Source organism: Diadema setosum, chromosome 7 (genome assembly GCF_964275005.1).
Source record: "Diadema setosum chromosome 7, eeDiaSeto1, whole genome shotgun sequence".
NCBI lineage: Eukaryota > Metazoa > Echinodermata > Echinoidea > Diadematoida > Diadematidae > Diadema > Diadema setosum.
Genome location: NC_092691.1, coordinates 8162 through 30473, shown reverse-complemented (window position 1 = coordinate 30473; position 22312 = coordinate 8162). Strand labels below are relative to the sequence as shown.

General features: G+C 38.8%; 6 non-coding genes across 6 annotated transcripts; all 6 read left to right on the top strand.

Annotated features, from left to right (window-relative positions):
* The first annotated feature begins 5480 nt into the window (after positions 1-5480).
* On the top strand, positions 5481-5553 carry Trnat-ggu (transfer RNA threonine (anticodon GGU)). The gene has a single exon. It is a non-coding gene; the product is annotated as a tRNA-Thr (tRNA).
* Positions 5554-5749: 196 nt separating this feature from the next.
* On the top strand, positions 5750-5822 carry Trnat-ggu (transfer RNA threonine (anticodon GGU)). The gene has a single exon. It is a non-coding gene; the product is annotated as a tRNA-Thr (tRNA).
* A 196-nt stretch (positions 5823-6018) lies between these two features.
* Trnat-ggu (transfer RNA threonine (anticodon GGU)) lies at positions 6019-6091 on the top strand. Its single transcript has one exon. It is a non-coding gene; the product is annotated as a tRNA-Thr (tRNA).
* A 196-nt stretch (positions 6092-6287) lies between these two features.
* Positions 6288-6360, top strand: Trnat-ggu (transfer RNA threonine (anticodon GGU)). The gene has a single exon. It is a non-coding gene; the product is annotated as a tRNA-Thr (tRNA).
* A 196-nt stretch (positions 6361-6556) lies between these two features.
* Trnat-ggu (transfer RNA threonine (anticodon GGU)) lies at positions 6557-6629 on the top strand. Its single transcript has one exon. It is a non-coding gene; the product is annotated as a tRNA-Thr (tRNA).
* Positions 6630-6825: 196 nt separating this feature from the next.
* Trnat-ggu (transfer RNA threonine (anticodon GGU)) lies at positions 6826-6898 on the top strand. The gene has a single exon. It is a non-coding gene; the product is annotated as a tRNA-Thr (tRNA).
* Positions 6899-22312: the final 15414 nt, after the last annotated feature.

The window sequence follows — 22312 nt, the reverse complement described above, 5'->3', positions numbered from 1 at the left end:
ATTTTACTAAATCTGTCGTCTTTGGGACACGATACATACATGGCATACGTTTGACATTGATAGGCAATGCACTTTCTGAGCTAACCTCTGCACAGCTTTTGTCCAGAAATAAAGAAATAAAGAATCCGTACAGATACAGAAGGTGATCCGAGAGGATACTCGGATCACCTAATAAGCAGGTCAGTACGCGAGAGTCTTAGGTGTCCGGACACCCAACCCCCCATCCTACTGCGTTTTTCCTTGGGGGGGGGGGGGGGGGCAGTGCATGCAATACGCCTATCCGGTCTGTCGGAAAGTTCGTTGGTGTGTGCTCGAGCTTTTCAACGATGTGAGCTGCAGCTGTTTTTATGTTTTTTATTGTCTTTCTAGCGTTTTCTAGCTGTCTATACATGACTATGGACTATCCTTTGCGGGAAAATGCAAGTATACATTGTAAATTTGGGTAGAACATTCAGTAACGGTAAGTCTAACGTTAGATCTGGTCCTAAGTGCCAATCGTAGATTCGTGTGATTCATGTTCTAACGTATGGTAGCCGTACTACATATCGACCACCCTTATTGAAACCGACCGCGTATAATTCGCGCACTGAACACTTAGTACGCGCTTCTCTGCGCGCAAAGCACATAAAAATGGATTGGCTTTGAATGTAGATGAGGATGGTGTGGGAAAATGCGATAATTCACTGTTCATTAATGGGTTTAATCAGGGACAAAATTTCGAATGAATATTTTCACCGAATCGTATACAATGACAGCACAATGTAATGTCTATGGAAGTTTCTAAAAGGCTTCTCAAAAGCTTCGTATGTAGCCTAGACGAGTCTAACGTTACTCAAATAACCGATAAAGGATCAGATTACGGGAACTAGACTCTACAGTTAGACAGGTAGAAATAGGCTTAGCTGATTTAACTTACACGAGAAATAATTAAGCAGGCCTAACCTGTTAAATCTGTCCAGATCTACTACATTATTGTCAACATCTTTTGGGTGGGTCGCTAAGTTTATGAACTGCGAGACCAAATTTCAAGCGGCGAAGCATGAACTCCCCAAATTTACAGGCAGTCCTCCACTGGGATAGGCATAGACACTTACCTCGAATCTAGCATACCGTACACGGTAGTTAGGGGATCATACTTTCTCATACATGTCCCCAAAACTTTGGAACGACCTTCATGGGGGTCTTTATGAGGCCAAGATCTACGGTACGTAAAGATCTCTAACGTTAGAACCTAACGTTCGAACTTAAAGCCCATTTTGCTAGGCCTAGATCTACGAGGTAACGCCTAGTAGGCTAGTTCTACTCTGTTGTAACGTAATATTCTATTCCATAACGCCATGGGCATCTTTTTAGGTAGAAAGAGAGCTTTACAAGAGTCTCTCTGGGTGAGTCTGTTACTTTCTCTAACGTTACACGTATCGAGTGTATTGTCTACGGTGTGCCACACTCGCGAAGTGAAGGCGCCGCGATACCATTCATTTGTACATGAAATCTCTCGCGAAGCGAAGGTGCTGCGATACCCATTCATTTACACGTGAAATATTTCACGTCTCGACGCAAACAAAAAAGGCGCGAAATTCACCAGCGTGATATAATTTTTTTTTTTACTATTTCCCTAGGGAGAATAGCGAGACGCGGATTTGTATGGTAGAAATATGTTTTGTCGTTTTCAATGCTCTCGACCAATCAGAGGACGAGAAGGAATTTATGAGGGATATAATATACAAATATCGACTGCTACAGAGGGAGATAGTAAAACTATTTGCACCGAGGTGATTTCTCAACAGTGCTACGTCCCGAGACGAAGTCGAGGGACATGGCACTGTTGAGAAATCACCGAGGTCAAATAGTTTTACCATGGCCCGAAAGAAAGCAGTCGATATTTGTCTTATATCCCTCTCGAGCATTTTACTAGTAATGACAAGGTTCCCTTTTGGAAAACTGTGCAGGTTTAACGTTAGGCCGTGGCAGTGGCAGTGCAGCAGCAGTGCGTGCAGCGCCTAGCGAACAACGCCGCTGCGCTGTATGTATAGGCCACCGTGTATTAAAGCGTTGTTGCTACGCTCGAGCTACACTACAGCGTGCAAAACTCCGAAAGATCGAGGCGGTCCAGGACTAGAAGTAGGCCTAAAGCGGCTTCGTTACCCAGATCATCTTCAAAATCGGTTTTAGTTTATTCGTACCTGATATGTTGTCCTTCTGCTGCAATCATTCCTCCGTTACTTGAAGCAGTCACTTTGTCAATTGTGAGCTGAACTGCACTATCACACTAAACGTTACACACACACGCCATCGCACCACAGATTTCAGTAATGCCGTTGCGCACCGCGCTGCTATTTTATGCTAGCGCTAGCTACACAAGCCACAGGACTGTCGCTAGCTAAAGTATCGCTACTACGCGCACTCCGTACATTCTAAAGCGAGAAATGTAGATATCGATCACACGATCACGATTGGGTGCAGATCGTGGATTCCCAAAAGTACTACTGAGTATATCACGCTGGCTAGTAACTCTTTGCACCGCATCCAGCTGCTCGTAGCTAGCTAGTAAGACTACACCATTTTCGTGCTGTGTATAATCCTATGGCAAGAAACTTTACCTGAGGGATATAATATTGACTGTCAAGGTTGTTGTCTTCTGTTTTCAACAGATAATGGCGAGAGAAACTGTACTATACTGAACTAAGACATGGTATTTCAGTTTGGTCTGCCAAAAAATTGACAGATCGTTTATACCCAATTTGTCACTCCAAAATTTCATTTATTGTATATACACCTCGTTAACATCTGTTGATGCTTCGACAGCCTCCTCGGCCAAGATTTGTAATGCTGCATCAGTGTCAGACAGGTCAATGGTATTCTCTGAAGCAATGACATAACACAAACAAGTAAAATGATGGTAATCAGTTTGGCTGTGAATGTGTAGTTATTTTTGTTTATAAATAGCAACCGAAATGGACAAATTGCGTATCTGTTGAATAATAATTTCTGGTAATAGAAAATATGAAAATTAGAATGATGGTAATTCAAGGGTTATTATCTTTCCACTTCTCAAGCAGAAACTATACTGTACTAAAACAAAGTTGACACATTGTTTGTATGTTGATCTATACGTTCAGGTGATGATTATTATATATCCACCTTGTTTGAGTTTCTTGATGGTTCATTTTCACCTACCTCTCTGTCTAGGGTCTTTAATGTTGGGACTTCAAGAATCTCGGATGGGGCAGTTGCTATCTGTAAAGCAATCATAACTCACAAAACTGAAAACGGTGGTGAAGTATTGACTATCCAGAGCCTTCTAAATCATCAGCTCAGCAACGCACAACTGATAACGACTGACATATTAGTGTTGTGCTTATAGGTAATAATGTGCATGGGGTGGAGCTTCCATGTAGATTAAAAATTGGGTATAAAAGAGGAGTTACTGGAAAATGAGTAGTCAGTTATGAGCATGAGTATGTATGATGTCATCACTAGATACAGTTGCAATAAAGTTCATTGCATTGATAATTTTCATATTTGCAACGATGTGTGTTGAAATGTACAGGGAACGCATGAATTCACCTCTACTTTCAGTAATTTTTGATAGATTTTAGAAATGATCAGATCAAGTCACACTATTTGTGTCTTCTTCATAATTGAAAATTTCATTATTTCCCTGCAGTACTAAACCTGTAAATGACATTGATCAGAGGATGGAGGTCACAGTTGGATGGGCAGTGGAAGTGGTCTGTCTTTGTTTTGATTCAGCAGTGGTTGCTGCCACTCTCGAACAACTTGCATTTACTGACAGGACAACTTCCATGGACAAGACTCGTACATCATTTATGGCTAGTAAGAAATGAATGCCTGTGTGGTGAGACCATGCGCATGAACCATTATTTGGAAGTGGATTCGGCAACCCATTTTAATGGTGTATGTTGGCTGTTCACCATCATAACTACAGGACAGGAAAATGCATGTTGTCTTTATGCTTTTTCTTCAAGAAAGCAGGTAAGGGGAAGGATTCGTCCAGCCAGGATATCAGACATGCAGAAGCCTGTGTGTTTCAGAAACGAGTCCAGTCTTAACACGTTGACCACACCCTGGATGCTAATGAAGAGTGTGGACTCCTTGTTTTCCTTACTTGCACTCCACTAATGGAGTGGGGATTAGATGTGTGAAGGTAAGGTAGTAATAAATGCCAATCAACAGTTAATTTCATGCAAATACCACCTAATCTTGAGTGAGATATTCTAGAAATTTCTCGTGAGAATTCCGTCATATTTTTTTTTTCTGAAACCTGCGATGATTAAACATTTTTGTGTGTAATAAAACGTGGCAGCCATATTTTATTTTAAATTTTCAACAAACAATATATTGATGTAAGTGGTTTCCTGCAATTTTTGTTACAGTTGAATATTTCATGATCCTTTATACTGTGCATAATGTTAGATTATTTTGTTAAGAAACTGTCAAGGTGGCTGCAAATCAGCACAGTCTGTTCATGGCCTTGTATTGTCACACATCTGACTTCAGAAATACATCTTCATGAATATGGGTCAGTGAATTCAGTTTATCTTATCCCTAAATGAAACATTTTCAAGATAAAGCCTACACTCAATACTGAAATATTTTTATTACAGTTCACACAGTGTTTAAAACAAATGTTCCGAGTAAATACCTTCAAAACATCATCAGCTGCATTTGCTAGCCGCAATTTCCTAAGATCTCTCGTTCGCAGTGAATGGTAATTTCTCTGTGCTGTAGATGTACGATGATGCATTGCTGCTGCAGTTTCTACGATCCGATCTGGGTAATTTTCGGCCATCTGTCATAAAAAAGGCAAAATTATGTTACCAGCTTATTCGTTTAGATTCTAAACTGTAGATCCATGCATCACTAAGGACCCACATGTCACATGCCTATGTGGACATGATTATTTAATACAATAATGATATATAACATTTTTAATGTAAGATTTTCATATTTATCTCTCCTTTCACTGTTTTTTTCCAGGTTGACATAATGTGTAATGCCTTATTTTGCTAAGATGATGTGCTGCAGTTTCTTCTACATTCTGAATGCAAAAAGTTATGGATAGACATGCTTGCAATCTTGAAGTCATAGTTACAGAATCCAATTTTTGACAGATATCTGTAGAGCAATATTTGTATGCAACAGGTACTTATAATACATAGGAACCTTTTATTGCTTTATTATTCAATTCAATGCTCGGTGGTCTATAGTGGAGATGACGCCTGTCCGGTGATCAGGAGGTCGTAGGTTCAAATCCTGCTCGAGTATGTACGCCCATGATTTTTTTTATCATGGCTACTACTGAGACACTGATCAATTTATTTACGTCGATGTAGGGCAATTTGTCAATCAGTTGCAATGAAAAAACATCTCGACGGAAGAAAATCATGAATTTGAATAATAAAGCAGTACCCGCTGCATGCTATAAGGATTAGAACCAACACTTGCTTTCGGGCGAATGCTCGGTGGTCTAGTGGAGATGACGCCTGTCCGGTGATCAGGAGGTCGTAGGTTCAAATCCTGCTCGAGTATGTACGCCCATGATTTTTTATCATGGCTACCACTGAGACACTGATCAATTCAGTGCTTATTTACGTCGATGTAGGGCAATTTGTCAATCAGTTGCAATGAAAAAACATCTCGACGGAAGAAAATCATGAATTTGAATAATAAAGCAGTACCCACTGCATGCTATAAGGATTAGAACCAACACTTGCTTTGGGGCGAATGCTCGGTGGTCTAGTGGAGATGACGCCTGTCCGGTGATCAGGAGGTCGTAGGTTCAAATCCTGCTCGAGTATGTACGCCCATGATTTTTTATCATGGTTACTACTGAGACACTGATCAATTCAGTGCTTATTTACGTCGATGTTGGGCAATTTGTCAATCAGTTGCAATGAAGAAACATCTCGACGGAAGAAAATCATGAATTTGAATAATAAAGCAGTACCCGCTGCATGCTATAAGGATTAGAACCAACACTTGCTTTCGGGCGAATGCTCGGTGGTCTAGTGGAGATGACGCCTGTCCGGTGATCAGGAGGTCGTAGGTTCAAATCCTGCTCGAGTATGTACGCCCATGATTTTTTGTCATGGCTACTACTGAGACACTGATCAATTCAGTGCTTATTTACGTCGATGTAGGGCAATTTGTCAATCAGTTGCAATGAAAAAACATCTCGACGGAAGAAAATCATGAATTTGAATAATAAAGCAGTACCCGCTGCATGCTATAAGGATTAGAACCAACACTTGCTTTCGGGCGAATGCTCGGTGGTCTAGTGGAGATGACGCCTGTCCGGTGATCAGGAGGTCGTAGGTTCAAATCCTGCTCGAGTATGTACGCCCATGATTTTTTATCATGGCTACTACTGAGACACTGATCAATTCAGTGCTTATTTACGTCGATGTAGGGCAATTTGTCAATCAGTTGCAATGAAAAAACATCTCGACGAAAGAAAATCATGAATTTGAATAATAAAGCAGTACCCACTGCATGCTATAAGGATTAGAACCAACACTTGCTTTCGGGCGAATGCTCGGTGGTCTAGTGGAGATGACGCCTGTCCGGTGATCAGGAGGTCGTAGGTTCAAATCCTGCTCGAGTATGTACGCCCATGATTTTTTGTTATGGGTACTACTGAGACACTGATCAATTCAGTGCTTATTTACGTCGATGTAGGGCAATTTGTCAATCAGTTGCAATGAAGAAACATCTCGACGGAAGAAAATCATGAATTTGAATAATAAAGCAGTACCCGCTGCATGCTATAAGGATTAGAACCAACACTTGCTTTCGGGCGAATGCTCGGTGGTCTAGTGGAGATGACGCCTGTCCGGTGATCAGGAGGTCGTAGGTTCAAATCCTGCTCGAGTATGTACGCCCATGATTTTTTATCATGGCTACTACTGAGACACTGATCAATTCAGTGCTTATTTACGTCGATGTAGGGCAATTTGACAATCAGTTGCAACATAGGAACCTATTCCACTAACTTCGTAACATAATTCCACCTGAATTATAATAAATGTTTGTTTTTGCTCTTCATCTACAAATTTTTATATGTTGGACATCCAATATAATAATAAAGTACATTTATAATGCGCCGTATCTATCATTAATGATACTCTCGGCGCATGAGAGCCTGCGTACTTCAACACATACTGTGTACAACCCTCCAAACCCAGTCCATACAATATTACATTAACATTAACAAAAACTACAATTAAACAAATATGATTTAACTAGAGTCTTGAAATGAGAGTACGAAGTTTCCTGACGGATGTTGAGTGGGAGACTGTTCAATAGATGAGGTCCAATGTATGAGAAAGACCGTGCCCCCCAACTGTGATGTATGCGTGGAATGTGAAGCAGACTAGAGGTTGAGGACCGTAGTTGCCTTGGTGGAGTGTAGGGTTGTATTAAGTCCTGGATGTATTGTGGAGCTGTGCCATGTAGCGCTTGGTATACAAGAAGGAGAATCTTGAATTGGATGCGGGCGTTGACCGGAAGCCAGTGGAGCTTCTTGAGGATGGGCGAGATGTGGGATGATGACTTGCTTAGCGTGACCAGTCTGGCAGCGGAGTTTTGATATGTGATTGAGCCACTGAACACAGAAGATGCAAGATTGTGTATGACTGTGACTGGCTAAAAAGGGTATAACTATGTACTCCTCAGTGAAGAGGTAAGTTTGCTTACAGTGCTGGATATCCACTTCTTGACGTGGGTGAGTGTTACCGGATTTAACCCCAGTTTATCCTGAATTGCTCTAATTGAGTGATTGCAGCTGGAGTTCGTCAGCTGGGGCGTTTTTGCGGTGAAAAACACCGTCTTGATATTTGTCGTATATCCTGAAGAGCAAGGGCGAACGTTCCTGATGTATGATATCAGCCTCCGGTACACGATGTCACGGACGCACACCCTCGCTGCTCCATGCGTGCTGGTGGTTTTGTGGTTGATGACCAGAAGTGAAATTATCCATGAGGAAATAGTCTTTTGAGTTGTAATATCAAAAGGGCATTTAAACATTCTAACAGGTAATAATTACTACACTGTGAGGTATACTGTACATTGCACTCTGTTTCTCTCCATGTAAAACAGAGTGCAATGTTCTCCTCATACTCAGAAATTTGTGCAATCAATCACACACTGAGCTCCAAAGGGAAGCATAATGCTATATAATACTGCGTAGGTGTCATGTACAATTTTTCACCAATATCAAAACCAATCAGTTGACATCAAGGGTGTCCCTACCACCAAACTTAAGCATTGCTTTCCGTTCTTTTGTTCCATTCTACTCTTGTAATGGACTGTCTGTAATTTCTCTGATGACAGTACCAGTGTATGTTATGGTATAATGATGTGATTAGATTATGGGAGTCTGTAAATGACAGGACAAAGGTCTGTTTTGAAAAATACAGGAACATGAGGTGTGCCTGATACAGAAGCAGGGCAACATAGTACCTTCTACTTATTATGTGTTACGCATGTATTGAGCATGCATACAGATGTATGTTTAGAGTACACTTTACCTTTATTACATGACTGTTGGTGTATGGACCCTACGTAGGGTCCATGGTTGGTGTGAGAGTACTCCTGGGCCTGGAGGACCCAATCCACCACTATGTTCATGGCTTCTGAGGCCTTCGTGCCATTGCGCAGGGCTACTGATAACATAAAGTAGCCCCGCAACAGCGCTGCTTCATGGCTGGAAATTTGTCCAGTTGCATCGACAAGAGGGAGGAGATGATTGTTATAGAACTCCTCCAACTTCTCGTCGATGTTCCTGACATCATTGTCTTGGAGGCTTGTTACTGTAAAATGTATGAATAAAACAAAGAAATTTATTTAAGATGTAGTTTTAATGACCCATATCAGCTCAACCATGTAGTACTCAAATTTTGCGTTTAAAGTCAATGCATCAGGTAGAAACACTGTGGGTATGTAACAAAATTTCATCATGCAATGTACTTATCTGACTTCTCTAACTTCAGTTTAACTCTTTATGTGCCACGTTCGCACGTCCGACTCAGTTGACGGCGTGCCAACTTCGAATATTCTGCTCAACAAACAAAGCAGCCAAAACCGATCGATAAATTGCTAATCCCGCGGTACAATCAAAGCGTTTCTCGCGCTTTTGTTCCTCTCACATACGGCTTGCATTCTATGTGGTGAATGACTATCAAGCGGTGTTCCCAACTAGATTTTGCATGTACACTTTAAGTTTCTGTCACTATTTTATGTGCAAAGGTCATTCCTTTACAGTACTGTAGCAACTGGTAATTCAAAAGAAAAATTGAAAATAGAATTGTTATACATTGTTTATGGAAGTAAAGTTTGGCATTCCTCTTTAACTTTGCTCACTATTATGTCCAGCTTAACAGAAATTTGTAGATGTTATACAGATTGGAGAAACAGAATTCTTTCTCTAAGCATGACTATCCTCGTGTCTCAGAATAATGTGGCACACAGGGGGTTTTCACCATGGCACATAAAGAGTAAAAAAAAATGGCCATTGACAGCTATTATAGGAGATATTCAAGACTAACTTAGGCAGAAATGGGCAAATATAGAATAACCATTAAGCCATATCTCCACACATGCTGTGATTAATGCCATGTCTATACCATCTATATTAGAGCATTAGGTGTGTAGTAATCCAGTTTTAATCAGGGTTTGTCCCCAATATCAGAGGTGACCGGATTGTCTCACTCTTACAGCAAGCTGTCACAGGAGGATTTATTGGACCTTGGTTTTCTATGGGGACCATGCCCTTGCTTACCCATAACCTCAGTTTCTAGACTGTGAGGCCTCTACCACGATTTTTAAGAAATGTGAAAAACTAGTTCAGGGATGCTACTCTCTGAGACATCTTACAAAGCCCCAGATCCTATTTGTGGGTTTTATACCAATTATGCAACATGGTATGGTAAAGCTATTGAAACCCCCACCACATTTGATTATAGGGATAAAAAAGTAGACAAAAGAATGTTATTGATGGAAAATAAATAATTACAAAGTTATTAGGTGTGTTACATATTTGAAAAGTGTAATCACATGTACTTTCTTTATGGAGAGATGACTTACGTAACCCTCTCTCTTCCCTCTCTGTCTGACGCAATTTGTTTTCCCTCTGCAGGGAGGCAGCCAGCTTTCTCCATGCCACCGAACCTTGTTGTAGTGTATTGACCCCCTGGTATGACGAAAAGGCATGGCGATCTCGAGACAGAGCGAGGAAGTCAAAGAAAGAAGCCACACTGTGGCAATAACTTGTCAGAGTGCCCTCAGCCTTCGACCTCTTCTCAGAATCCACCCAGAACGTCGACGCCCTTTCATAGTCCAGGAGGCCGTCGAACTCTCCCCTGCAGAGTCCAGACGTCAGTATCTTTGTAACTTGGGCTCCATGTTGTTGGGTGTTTTTATGGCTCTTCATGGAGCCCAGTCGAGAAGACAGGAATTTCTTGAATTTCTCTATGTAGTGTTCTGAGGAATAATGGGAAAAAAATATCCTTCCCTGGAGCATTACACAGATTAATATAATATTGTAAGAACTAAATAAGATTGAAGTGCCATTTTGCCCCCACACCCAGTGGTTAAATAAATAGTTTGGATGAATTGATACAGATCTTCAAAGGTAAACAAAGTGTTGTATGTGCTGTTTATATTGAGCAGTACGTCACTCATTTTCAAAATCATGTGAGAATTGATGAAGTTGCAATTCTTACAGGTTTTGAGTTGTTTTTTGGTTTTGTTTTGTTTTGTTTTGGCTGTACTTATTTCAATCAGTCAGAACTAGTTTTGCAAAGTGTTAAACTATATATATATATATATATATATATATACAGAGAGAGAGAGAGAGTATAACATAAAAGAGAGGAAGAAATGAAATCAGAATACACAATTATATATATATATATATATATATATACATATATATATATATATGTTTTACTAGAAGCCTAACTTCTGCAAAGCACAACAATGCAGGTTATTTCGTTGTAATAAAAACCGACCATTAGGGCAAACTGAGATGGTGCTAAGGTAGAGAAGTATAATAGAAGTGAACAAAATTATCTTACCCTAATGGCACATGTAGAGTTTATATCTATATATAAATTGCATTACGTGGAATTGCATTTCTACCAAATTTTCATGAAAATTTGAAATGCCGTTTTTGTGCATTGATGTGCTTGTCTTACTAGATCTGTCTGTGAGAGGGAAGATTTTGTGGGTCTCTCTGCTGTTGTTGTCCTGATCGTCCTGATTGTCCTGATCGTCCTGATTGTCCTGATGACTTTCTTCGTCGTCCTGATCACTTTCTTCATCGTCTGTCGCCATCTGAACTTCTGGAGGTGGGATTATTTCCTGTTGGGGCACCTTGCGAACAAACAGTCGCAAAGATCCCTCCGGTCCTTTTATGTAAATTGAATTATGACAAAAACTTTAAGGATATTGTCACATTTTCGTCATCACATTGCCATAGAAAAATACCTCTCCAAATTGTAGGAAAAGTCTCAGACTTACACATTATTGGACACTCCATACATGAATAAACACCTGTGGAACACCAACAGATACTGCTGGAGGTCACCATTAATACTTATGGACCCAGAGAAGTGGCATCATGGTTGATCACCTCTGTTTGAATGTGTCTTTTACAATAAATGATATTAAGTTGTTTAAAGACAGTGTTCTTGATTTGCAAATGTGAAGAGAACATTAGCTCGGGTGTCAAAAGGTTGCAAGGAACTTACAACATAACTACCCTTGATTTCATGCTCATCCAACTAGCTGTTACAAACTATTGCGAGCAGTTGTGTTTGTTTCCCAAATGGGGTCCATTCAATCTCATGAAAATCCAAAATGATGTATAACTCCTCGTAGGTCATCAGTGTCAAATTCAAATTGCATTCTAATCGACAAATCTCATCTAATGAAGTTGTCTGCACCCAATAAAACAGTTGTCTGTGTAAAACTTGAAATATGTGCAATAATGGCTATTCAACTTAAACTATGGTTTAATAAGAACATGATTTAATAACTTGAATATTAATAACTTGAATTTTGACGTTCAATATTTTTGTTGAAATGCAGTCTCCTTTTCTAGAACTTGTTGGGAGGTAAAGAATTACATCAACGTTCACATTAAAATCATTTAAAGCTTATTTCTTTAATGTACCCTTTCGACAGTGTGCGAATGAAAAACAATCTTTAAAAAGAATACAAATTTCTTTGTTCAATTAATATAATCACATCAAACTTTATTTCTGTGTCATTGCAATGTGTACACGCGGCATAAGCTCATGCATGACATCATTTATCTCTCGTTCTTAAGTCATCCGACATATGTTTATAACATGCTCATGACAGCCACCATGGAATTCTTGTGCTATACTATTACACAGTATGTTGGGGACTTCAATTTATAGCTATTAGAAGTATTGCAATGAAAACTTAAATAAGTGTGTTCCTTACCGAAAAGTTCTTCTGGAATTTCTTCCTTATACTTCAGGAGGTGCACAATTTTCCTGGCCACTGTAAAAAGAAACCAAAAAATAAATGACATATTGTAAAAGGTCTGCTCATGTACATTTTTGTATACAGTAATGGAGTAGTAGAACCTTGTCACAACTCAATACAAGGTACTTAAACATTTATTCTTGTATTTGAAATACATTATGAGTCCAGTTATGAGTCATTGAACTTGCCTATACAAAACTCAGTAATAGTTACCTGTGTTATTCTGTGCCACTTTGGAGACATATAAATGTTACTAGTTTTAATGTAGGTATTGCTGCCAAGAAGGTCGTCTTTATATTGCAAGGATAACACCTCCCCTGTTCACGAAGACATCTGTCCCCCCTGAAGATATTGGGGTTTTTCAAGAGGTAAAGATGTCATCCCTTGCTAATTGGTAGAAATTATTTCTGTGTGGAAGGTTGAAATATGTTTTTTGCTGAAATAAAATATAATCTTAAGATTCACTTTGTATTTTTAACAAATTTCGCTTACAAATTAAGTTTCGAATCCCGCAAATCATGCAAAGGGAACGATCCGATCTGGAATTTCCACAGGAAACAAATATGAATTGCTTTCCTGGGGAAATAACTATTGAAAAACATTGAATCGCCTTTGGTAACGTATCTGGTAAAATATAAGTAATAATTTTAGTTGTGTATGAATTAATGAATATCACCTGTTTAATTATTTACCTTATGAATTGATGTAAAAATGAATGATGTAAGCCCAAATTAACCATTTCAAACATTGTACGTAATATTTAAACTATGAAATGTAGTGGAAAAGAGGCCTAAATGTGAAAGCTGAGTTCTTCATTCACAGAATATTCTCATCTTACGTCTGAATGTATTTATCCATCTGACTATGAATATTCATTAAGTTTTAATGGATAATGCAAACAAGGTTTAAAAAGTATATTTTTTTTGCAGGCACTTAGAAAGAAGTAGGTACAGTCTCTATGAACTCGATATACTAAAAAGTTGTTTGGCCTATGGTAACGTATTTGGCTCACCCCTTTTAATGAAAATGAATAAATAATTGTTCAACTTATCAATGAATCTTGAGTAGTTCTTCATATGTTGAAAAACACTAGAATAAATATGCAACAGAACACTGAAACTTTTCTCGGAAGCTTTTCATAAACTACTTTTTACTCTTTCAAAGTTTGGTAACGTATCTGGCGTACCGTAAATGAATCTGTCGGTGAAGTTACAGAGCAATTTCTACTGAATATTCTTCATTTGAACATAACTTAAATTTTTCATGGAAGTGTCATTCTATGCAGAATATTTTTATGAACACGTTGTTTTACATAACATTATTTGTCACCGTGGGTGACAAATTATACGTAACGTATCTGCTAAATCTGAAAAGCAAAAAACTGATATGCTGAATCATAGCTTCGTCTTGTAAAATAAACGTTCAAAGTTGTTGCATAGAATATAAAAGTGGCTGGGTTTTATAGAATAGAACTTTGGAGTTTGTGAGCACACAACGATTTGTTTGTCAAAACATTTACAATTTTTTCAGCATTTTGATTATGTGGTAACTTATATGTCGGAAAACTTGGCATTAATATAATCCTGAGGTCCAACAAAACGAAGCATGTAATGTGTAGGGATGAATTTTGACCAGATTTGATCCCCTGAAAGCACAAGACCAATGAGCAAAATTCGGTCACGTATCTGCGGTAACGTATCTGTGGTAACGTATAGGGTCGATCATGTTATTATGAGAGCGATATCTACCAAATATTTCTCACTTGTACTAAACTTTAATGTTGAATCGACGCGTCATTCCGAGGAGTAATGTATAACATACAATATTTGTCTGACATTGCAATATCTGTCGCAGTGGGTGGCGTGAAATGTATGTAACGTATCTGTCCAAATAAAAATGTAGAAAACCGATATTTCATACATTGTACCGTATTCTCAATAAATAGCTGTTGCACAAAAAATCAAAGTACTTGCAATGTACGAAGTATATCCTCAGCGTTTCATATACACAGGGTCATTGCATAATCTTGCTATTTTCGCAATGCTGTAACACTAAAGAAACTGGTAACGTATCTGGCGGTGAACTTGGCGACAGGTTTCAAAAGGCTATAAAAAAGAAGTCAATAAAAATTTTGGAACTTTTCGAGTATTATGATTAGCACATATGATATGCTCATCGTCCATGATAATGATATTTGGAAAGTGTGTTTGTGGACGGAGAGGAGCAATAAAACATAATTCTAAAATAGCCGGCGACACTGCTTTTTGGGGGTCTTAACGAAGTTCAACAGCAAAATTTTATACAAAAAGGCAGACAAACGCATTTGATCGTGTTTAAAATAAGGTCCTCGTGATATATTATAAACATTTAAATAGTATCTAATAGGTTTCAGGGAACCGCAAACTGTCATGGAATGTCGGCGACACCAAAATTCGGTATTTGAACGCTTTTACTGAGAATGGGCCATATAGCAACTCCTCCCCCCCCCCATGGAAAAAAAAATCCACCCTGGGTATAGGATATCTGAACTGTTACATTGTATTCAGGAATTGGAGAGCGCTGTTTGTTATTTTCATATCATGTTAATGTTATCAATTTGTGTAATGAGTGCTATTCAACATGCCGTTGTCATTATTGTTGTTTTTCTTATAACATAGTTTTAATTTTCCACATTCATGTTTCAATCATCATGTGTAATACAGTTGTGAAAACAGTATGTGGGCCATAGGGACCATAGGCATACTAGCTCAACATCATTTTGTTAATGGGTATAGTGATAACTATGCCTTTCTCAAATAATGAAAATTCTGTTAAAATTGGTATGAAGAGGAAAAGAAAACTGCAAGATCAATTCTTAATAACAGGGGTGCACACACTCTTCATACATCTTTTGGATCTGCTGACTACTACTGAAACGGACACTCCCAATTTTAATTGGAATGATTGACTGTGGTTTGTATATACACTTTGCTTTGTCTGACAACTTGGTTTGATGTCTGATGCATATTTAACCACAAAAGTAAAACCAAAACACTGTAGATTCTAATAATTTTACCAGGGTCCACACTTTAATATCGTCCGTGATTAGTACGTGAAAGACGGGTTATTCAGACATTGAATACAAGAAATCCGTCTTTAACCCATTATTTGTTTATTTTGAAATTGAAACTTGAACTGTAGTCCTGAATAAACACTTCACATCACCACCCAAAGTAAGTGTCACTTACATGTTATTGCTTTAGTGTGCAGTTGACTGTAAAAGTTGTACAGCACAGATTGTCTTCTTGTAACGATTTTTACTCTTACTAGTCATCGTACTGCCTGACAAATGCTGTACGAGCAATACTACGCATATACTCGCCGTTGAATGGAATGACAGAGTAATTTACAGGGTCAATCCACGTCAAATCGTCCAATACATGTATTTATTTTCAGAAAAGTTGTCACCCGACCCACTCCGACTTTCTTAAAAATCGCACCAAATGTTCCCCAGAGTGTCTGACGGAAATTATAACTGAAAATATTTTGCCCCAAGGTCAATTTGTTGCTAAGATACAGCCTCATATTGCAACCAATGCGCATTCCAAAATATCAGTTAAAAGAAAATTATGCATTTTTGACTGACTGTTATAGCATGGATATTTATGCAAAAGTGTTCATTATCAAATTGAGAGAACTTTGTAGTCTTTGCAAGAAAACTGACTGTGACGCGAAATTGACTTTTCGTTAACGTGCACGAGGTCACCGTAAATGGTGTTAAATTTTGATTTCGAAAATTTTAATGCATATTTAGAGGCTAATATCTTCCACATTTCATCACATTGGGTTCTAAAATATTATGCTGTTGATGGCTTTCACTTACACACATATTTTCAAAAAAAAAAATCAGCATATTTGTGCGCATCCTTTTTACAAAGAGCGCCCTCAAAGTTTACAAAAATGAAAAATGTACCAAATTCAAGGTCACGGATTGCCCTTCGTCCCACCTAGGAATTGCATCAATTTTTGTGTGTTCATAGACGTTGACCTATATCATCTTGGGTTACCAAAGAAATTTTGCTCCCGAAATGTTCAATGCCAGATATTACCCCACTGAAAATGGTCGTAAACGGCCAAATTCCCATGTAATATCACATAATTGGGTTTAGAGGACATTTCAAATGTCCACGCTTTCAAGATGAAAAGCCCTAGCCCTGTGATATTTGCAGTAGGGCTAGTCTGTTATACATATTTTAGTAATATATAACACAAAACATTTTTATTACATAATAATTACCTTGAAATTTAATCCAAAATTTGACAAAAACAATAAATAACTCCATTTTCCTCATACAAATATGTGTTTTGAAAGACTTTTCACAGAGCAATATTTCAAGAATGACAAAACTGACAGCCTACCTTATCAAATTTCTAAACTATCTGGCCCGTATTCTGCTAAAAACTTAGACCCGAGTTTAAACCCACGCCTGGGTCTAAAGTGGGTTTTTGGGGTTTAAACCTGGGTTTAAACCACCAGTTTAGACCCAGGTTTAAACCCAGGTTTAATTGGTATTCTGCTAAGTCCAGCTGTGGTCTAAATAGGGTTTAAATTAAACCTACCCAGGAGGAGGTTCATTTCGAGTTTAAATCGAGTCTGTCATTGCGATGACTGGTAAAGGTACCAGCACACAGATCAATGCCAATGGCACAAAACGAGTGGCTGGCTGGATACAAAAGCAGCTGCCTGCAGCTAGCTTGCCGGCCACACGCGTGTACACACGAGATACGCCGAAGAGACTACGCACTAACCGTTAGGCGTTAGATCTAGTACTTGTACACTTAGAAGAGACTCGAGATCTAAATGTTAGAAATACTAGTCCTAGTACTCCCTGTACTAATAAGTATACGTTAGTCTAGACTTTACGATGAAAATAACCTGAAGACTAGACCAAGAACTCAATGTAGGACTAGAGGGTAGAGCCCGAGGTCGATTTGGCATAGATAGACTAGATCGAGAACCTAAATGTTAGATCGTAGGACTAAAGTTAGGACTAGGAGTAGGGTCCTACTAACGTTAGTAGAACCTATTCGAATAGCTAGAGTACATTATTGTAACGTTAGGACTAACATTAGATCTATTAAAAGTTAGGTTAGTGTGGTACGGTACGGTAGGTAAAATCTACTTATCGAGACAGGGTTGATATAGGCCTTGATCTATTTCTAAATTTTAGAATGGTTTCCATTTTTATAAACTGACAATCTTAAGAGAAAAGCTTTTATTCAATTTCCTACCTCAAAAATCCTGGTTTGATCAAGATCGCCGATCCATTCCGAACTCACGATTCAATCGACATAAAAAGCCATGTCCCATATCCAGCGCACACAGCAACCGTGCCGCCCGCCGGCGCGACGCGATGGCTCTGCTGGTACTGTACTGATGAGCATTCAAAGCTAGCTAGCCAGGAATATAATAGCGCTACGCTTACCATGTATCCTGTGATGTGCGTCGCACACGTACACAAACTGTACAGTAATGTACAGTGCTTCACGAGTCGTCGCAAGCAAAAATACAGCATGCCCTTATTCGACATAAATACCCGTAAAAACTATTCAAAATCCAAGAAATTCACGCTCATGTGGCTGATACACTGCCAATAATAAATTTAAGTGGATTTGTAGAGAGAAAAGTACTCAAGAGGGCACCATGGTGGCTTGACCCAAGACTATTTCGGGTTTAATTTAAACCCGAAATAGACTTGAGTTAACTAAACCTCGCTAGCAGAATGCAAAATTAAACCTCGGGTCTAGCTAAACCATAGGTGAGTCTAAAATGGGTTTAAACCTTGGTCTACAGTAGATTGCGGGCCTCTGTGTTCTTCTTTCGGATTTAGTGTAAATTTGATCATGAATGTTATACCCCTGACCTTGAAGTGCTTCTTAAAAATAGATGTATATTGTAAACTATAAATTACACACACGACGGGTGTTTTATGGCATAACATACTAGTGATTCTTTCACAAACATAAAAGTTTTTATGGTGTAAATGTTTTATACTGGAATTAATCTATATCTGCTTGCAAGATCAATTAATTATAGTATACTTTGGTGTGACAATGACCCTTGATTTATGACCTTCAAAATCATGAGAAATGCCTATTCCTGCCAATGAGGTCTGTATTGAAGTACATAGTACTAGTTCATACTAGGGAGCTTTAGATTTTAGACACGCGGACGTTCAGAGGGAAAAAAAAACAAAACATGTTCTGAGCGTGCGCAGAAGCGTGCGTCAACTTGACCCGCGCTTCTGCGCACGCTGAGAACATGTTATCCCTTTGAACGTCTGCGCGTCTAAAATCTAAAGCTCCCTGTTATGGACATTGTGTCCAACATAATACGATTCTCATTCTAGCCTGTGAAACTCACGTTAAAAGCACTGGGAGTCTTCTTTTTGGGGGGATTTGTTCTGTAACTATCACAACTTAAAAAATCAATTAAATTCTTATGTATTTTCTTGTTTTTTTAATTTGTTATGTATTTCTTTGTTTTTTATATATACAGCATTTATGTGTTTTTTTTTTCTTACTCGAAATTGTCACAGCCCACTTTTTCTACCGTAATTAGAATAGAATTAATCAATCAAAATGACAGATAGTAACAATGGTCAAGTTTTTATGAGTTTCACCACAAGGCACTGTTGTCCATAGGAAATGCACACGAAATCACAAATTATTACTGTCCCCCTTTTTTATTGAAATTGAGGGTCACTGTCAGAATAATAACTGTAACATGTATTTTGCAATCACGCCGCGAGATTGACATAAATGTTTAAAGGGTCACTTCAACTGCACGGTGGTAATGTTCCTTTTTTATCTTAATGTGTTTGCCGTTTGATATTTATAATCCATGTTGCAAATAGTGTCCGCGGTAGTTAAGTTACATGAGCGGCCAATATGCTTAATACGTTTGGTTTGAAAGAAAAACAAGTTGCGCTAACCATTGGAAGAAAAAAATAATAGGTAAAATATACTAAAGTCCTTCTTTTCTAAAAACTGCGGATAATCTACTTTTTGCTGATAGTCTATTGTGCCGTAAAGTAAACAGAATGTGATTGGAGCAAAGTTCTTAAAAGACGCTCATCGGCGCAGTGGCGTAACGTAGACGTAGTACGCACCGATGCCGTCAGATTATGTGTGATTATTATTTTTACCAAAGTACATTATAATAATCATTGCCCTTGGAAAAAAAAAAAAATCATATTGTAATTTCTTCCCCCAAACCACTATTTAGTCCTTAAACTTACGGCTTTCTCGAGTTTTTCTCGATTTATCGTGCACTTTCAAACTTCCGTTACTGCAATTGTTTGAAATCGTTGCGGGGAAGTGCTATTTTTTCTTCAATGCGCTTTGTGCCCTACGTGAATAGAACACATGAAAGTTCTTACTTGAAAAAGAGTTTACATGTTGTGTTTTCTTCAATGAAGTGTATGGTCAGTAGACGTTGATTATCTACGATGTTTGGAGGTAAGTAATCAGGCTGCAGTTTATGAAATGGAAATTTAAATAAAATATGACAATTACATATGAACATAAACGCCTTGAGATGTGGTCAAAGTGGGAAGGACTGTATGGGCACGCGCACGGATCCGACCCCGCGTCATTTGACGTAACTCATGAATATTCATACATTTGGGAATCTCCCAGATTCCTTGGGGGCGGGGCATGGTATGGCGGTACACATGTGGATTGTAAAGAGTGTTGCGCAACGCTCTACAGCTGTACGTGTATTAGTGTTGCCAGATGGTGATTTCAGGAACCAGAAAGGGTGAAATTTGGTGATTTTTGAAGTTGTTTGGTGACAAAATTTAGCCTGGTAACCAAATCAAAATTTGGTGATTTTTGGTAACTTTTTGGTGATTTTTAGATCAATGAAAGATAATCACACTAATTGAAAACGAAAATGCATTTTGCCCAAAGTTTTCCCCTTATTTCCTGCAGAAACATAAGTGTGCCCCTTTTTTTTTTGTCACAGCGACACACACAAACACTCATAGTCACAATCGTACACATTTTGCAATTAGTGTGTGTGACTACGGCGCACCGAAAATTGCACCGAGACTCGCGCAGAGTGTTTGATAAAGGTTTATTGATATAATTTTGTCTTGAAATTTAAGCCTTACCTACGCTTTTCCAAATTTGGTGATCTTTGATGACTTTTGGTGATTTTTTACAATTTTTTGGTGATTTTGTTCTGTTGGGACCTAGCAACGCTGACGTGTATTAGGTATTTGATAATGGGGACGCCGAGTGACATGAAGTTTTGTTACTTTTGCCCATACGTGATTAGTCCTACTATTTCTTACATCTGAAGTAGTGAATTAATGTGATTGTGCATACGATTATACCAGCTTTGACCAAGCCGGAGAGGTGAGGCGTGTTCACCGACCCTTCCGATACCCTTTGCTATATCGCTACGTTCCGCGGAGATACCGTATGGAATAGAATCCAAACTCGCCCAAACAAATGTCCTCTTTGTTCGTCTGTCCTCGGCTTTTTTTTTTCAAGGAAAACAGAAAATTGTTTTTAAAGCTTCAAACAAATGAAGGGGGTCACCTTCTCCACCTTCATTACAAAATTCTTCTTCTTCATCTTACCGAGCGATAGACCCCTATATATTTGGCAAGAACAACATGTTCACTCTTCATGTCATGTCATATTAATTAAATAATGTTCCTGGCATAGGCGCCGGAAGTGGGAGGGGGGGGGGGGGCGGCCACCCCCCCCCCCCAGTCCAAAAAGTGGGCGGGCAAAACGCATTTATGCCCACCCCCCTAAAAAGATTAATTAATTAATTAATTAATTAATTAATTAATGAATAAAATGAAATAAATATATATATAAACAAAATACAAATTGGGAAATGTATTAGCTAAGACTAGTAATTCTAAATCTCACAAATGTTTAGACATTCATTTTTCGTCGCGTGTATAAGCAGATTATCTCAACCGCATTCAACGGTAACCGTTGCAGTTTTTAGAGGCCTCTGGCTATGGAAAATTGTGTAAATATCAAACTGTTAGCTTTAAGCACTGGCGGATTTAGAGGCGGGCACAACTGGCCCATGCCAACCCTCCTTTTGAAGCAACTTTTTAAAAATTCTTCTTCGTTTTGTTATTTTTATACGTGTGCCCCCCCCCCCGAAGAAATAAGAAATCTTCCATACGTCCCTCTTCCACCGCCAGTTGTTACTATCTTGACACCTGACGTAGGTAGCGCTCCCGGAAAATAGTTTTAACCCAAGCCCGCACCCCCCCCCCCCTCTTAATTTCCAAAGCAAAAAAATATAGCTACAAACGGCAGTTTTAAGACTGTAAAATGTCAAAATTTTCAAGCTCGCTCGCTTTGCTCGCTCGCATTCAATCGCTATGCCATTTTCTTTATGTTGCTGCCAGTAACTGCCAGCAGTTGCGCCCGGTGCGTCCCCCCCCCCCCTTAATTTCCAAAGTGAAAAAAAGTATGGCTACAAACGGCAGTTTTTATACAGTAAAATGTCAAAATTTTCAAGCTCGCTCGCATTTAATCATTATGCTTTATTGTAAAAGAAAATGTTACTGCCAGTAATTGCCAGCAGTTGCGCCTGGGCCGCCCCCCTTGAGTTCCAAAGCGAAAAAAAAAAAAAGTTGGGGGACTGTAAAATTGCCGACTGACAGTGCACGCACACACGCATAAACATACACACCCTCAAAATTACTTTTCCACAAGGTGCCCCCAATATCTCGACCCATGGTACGCCACT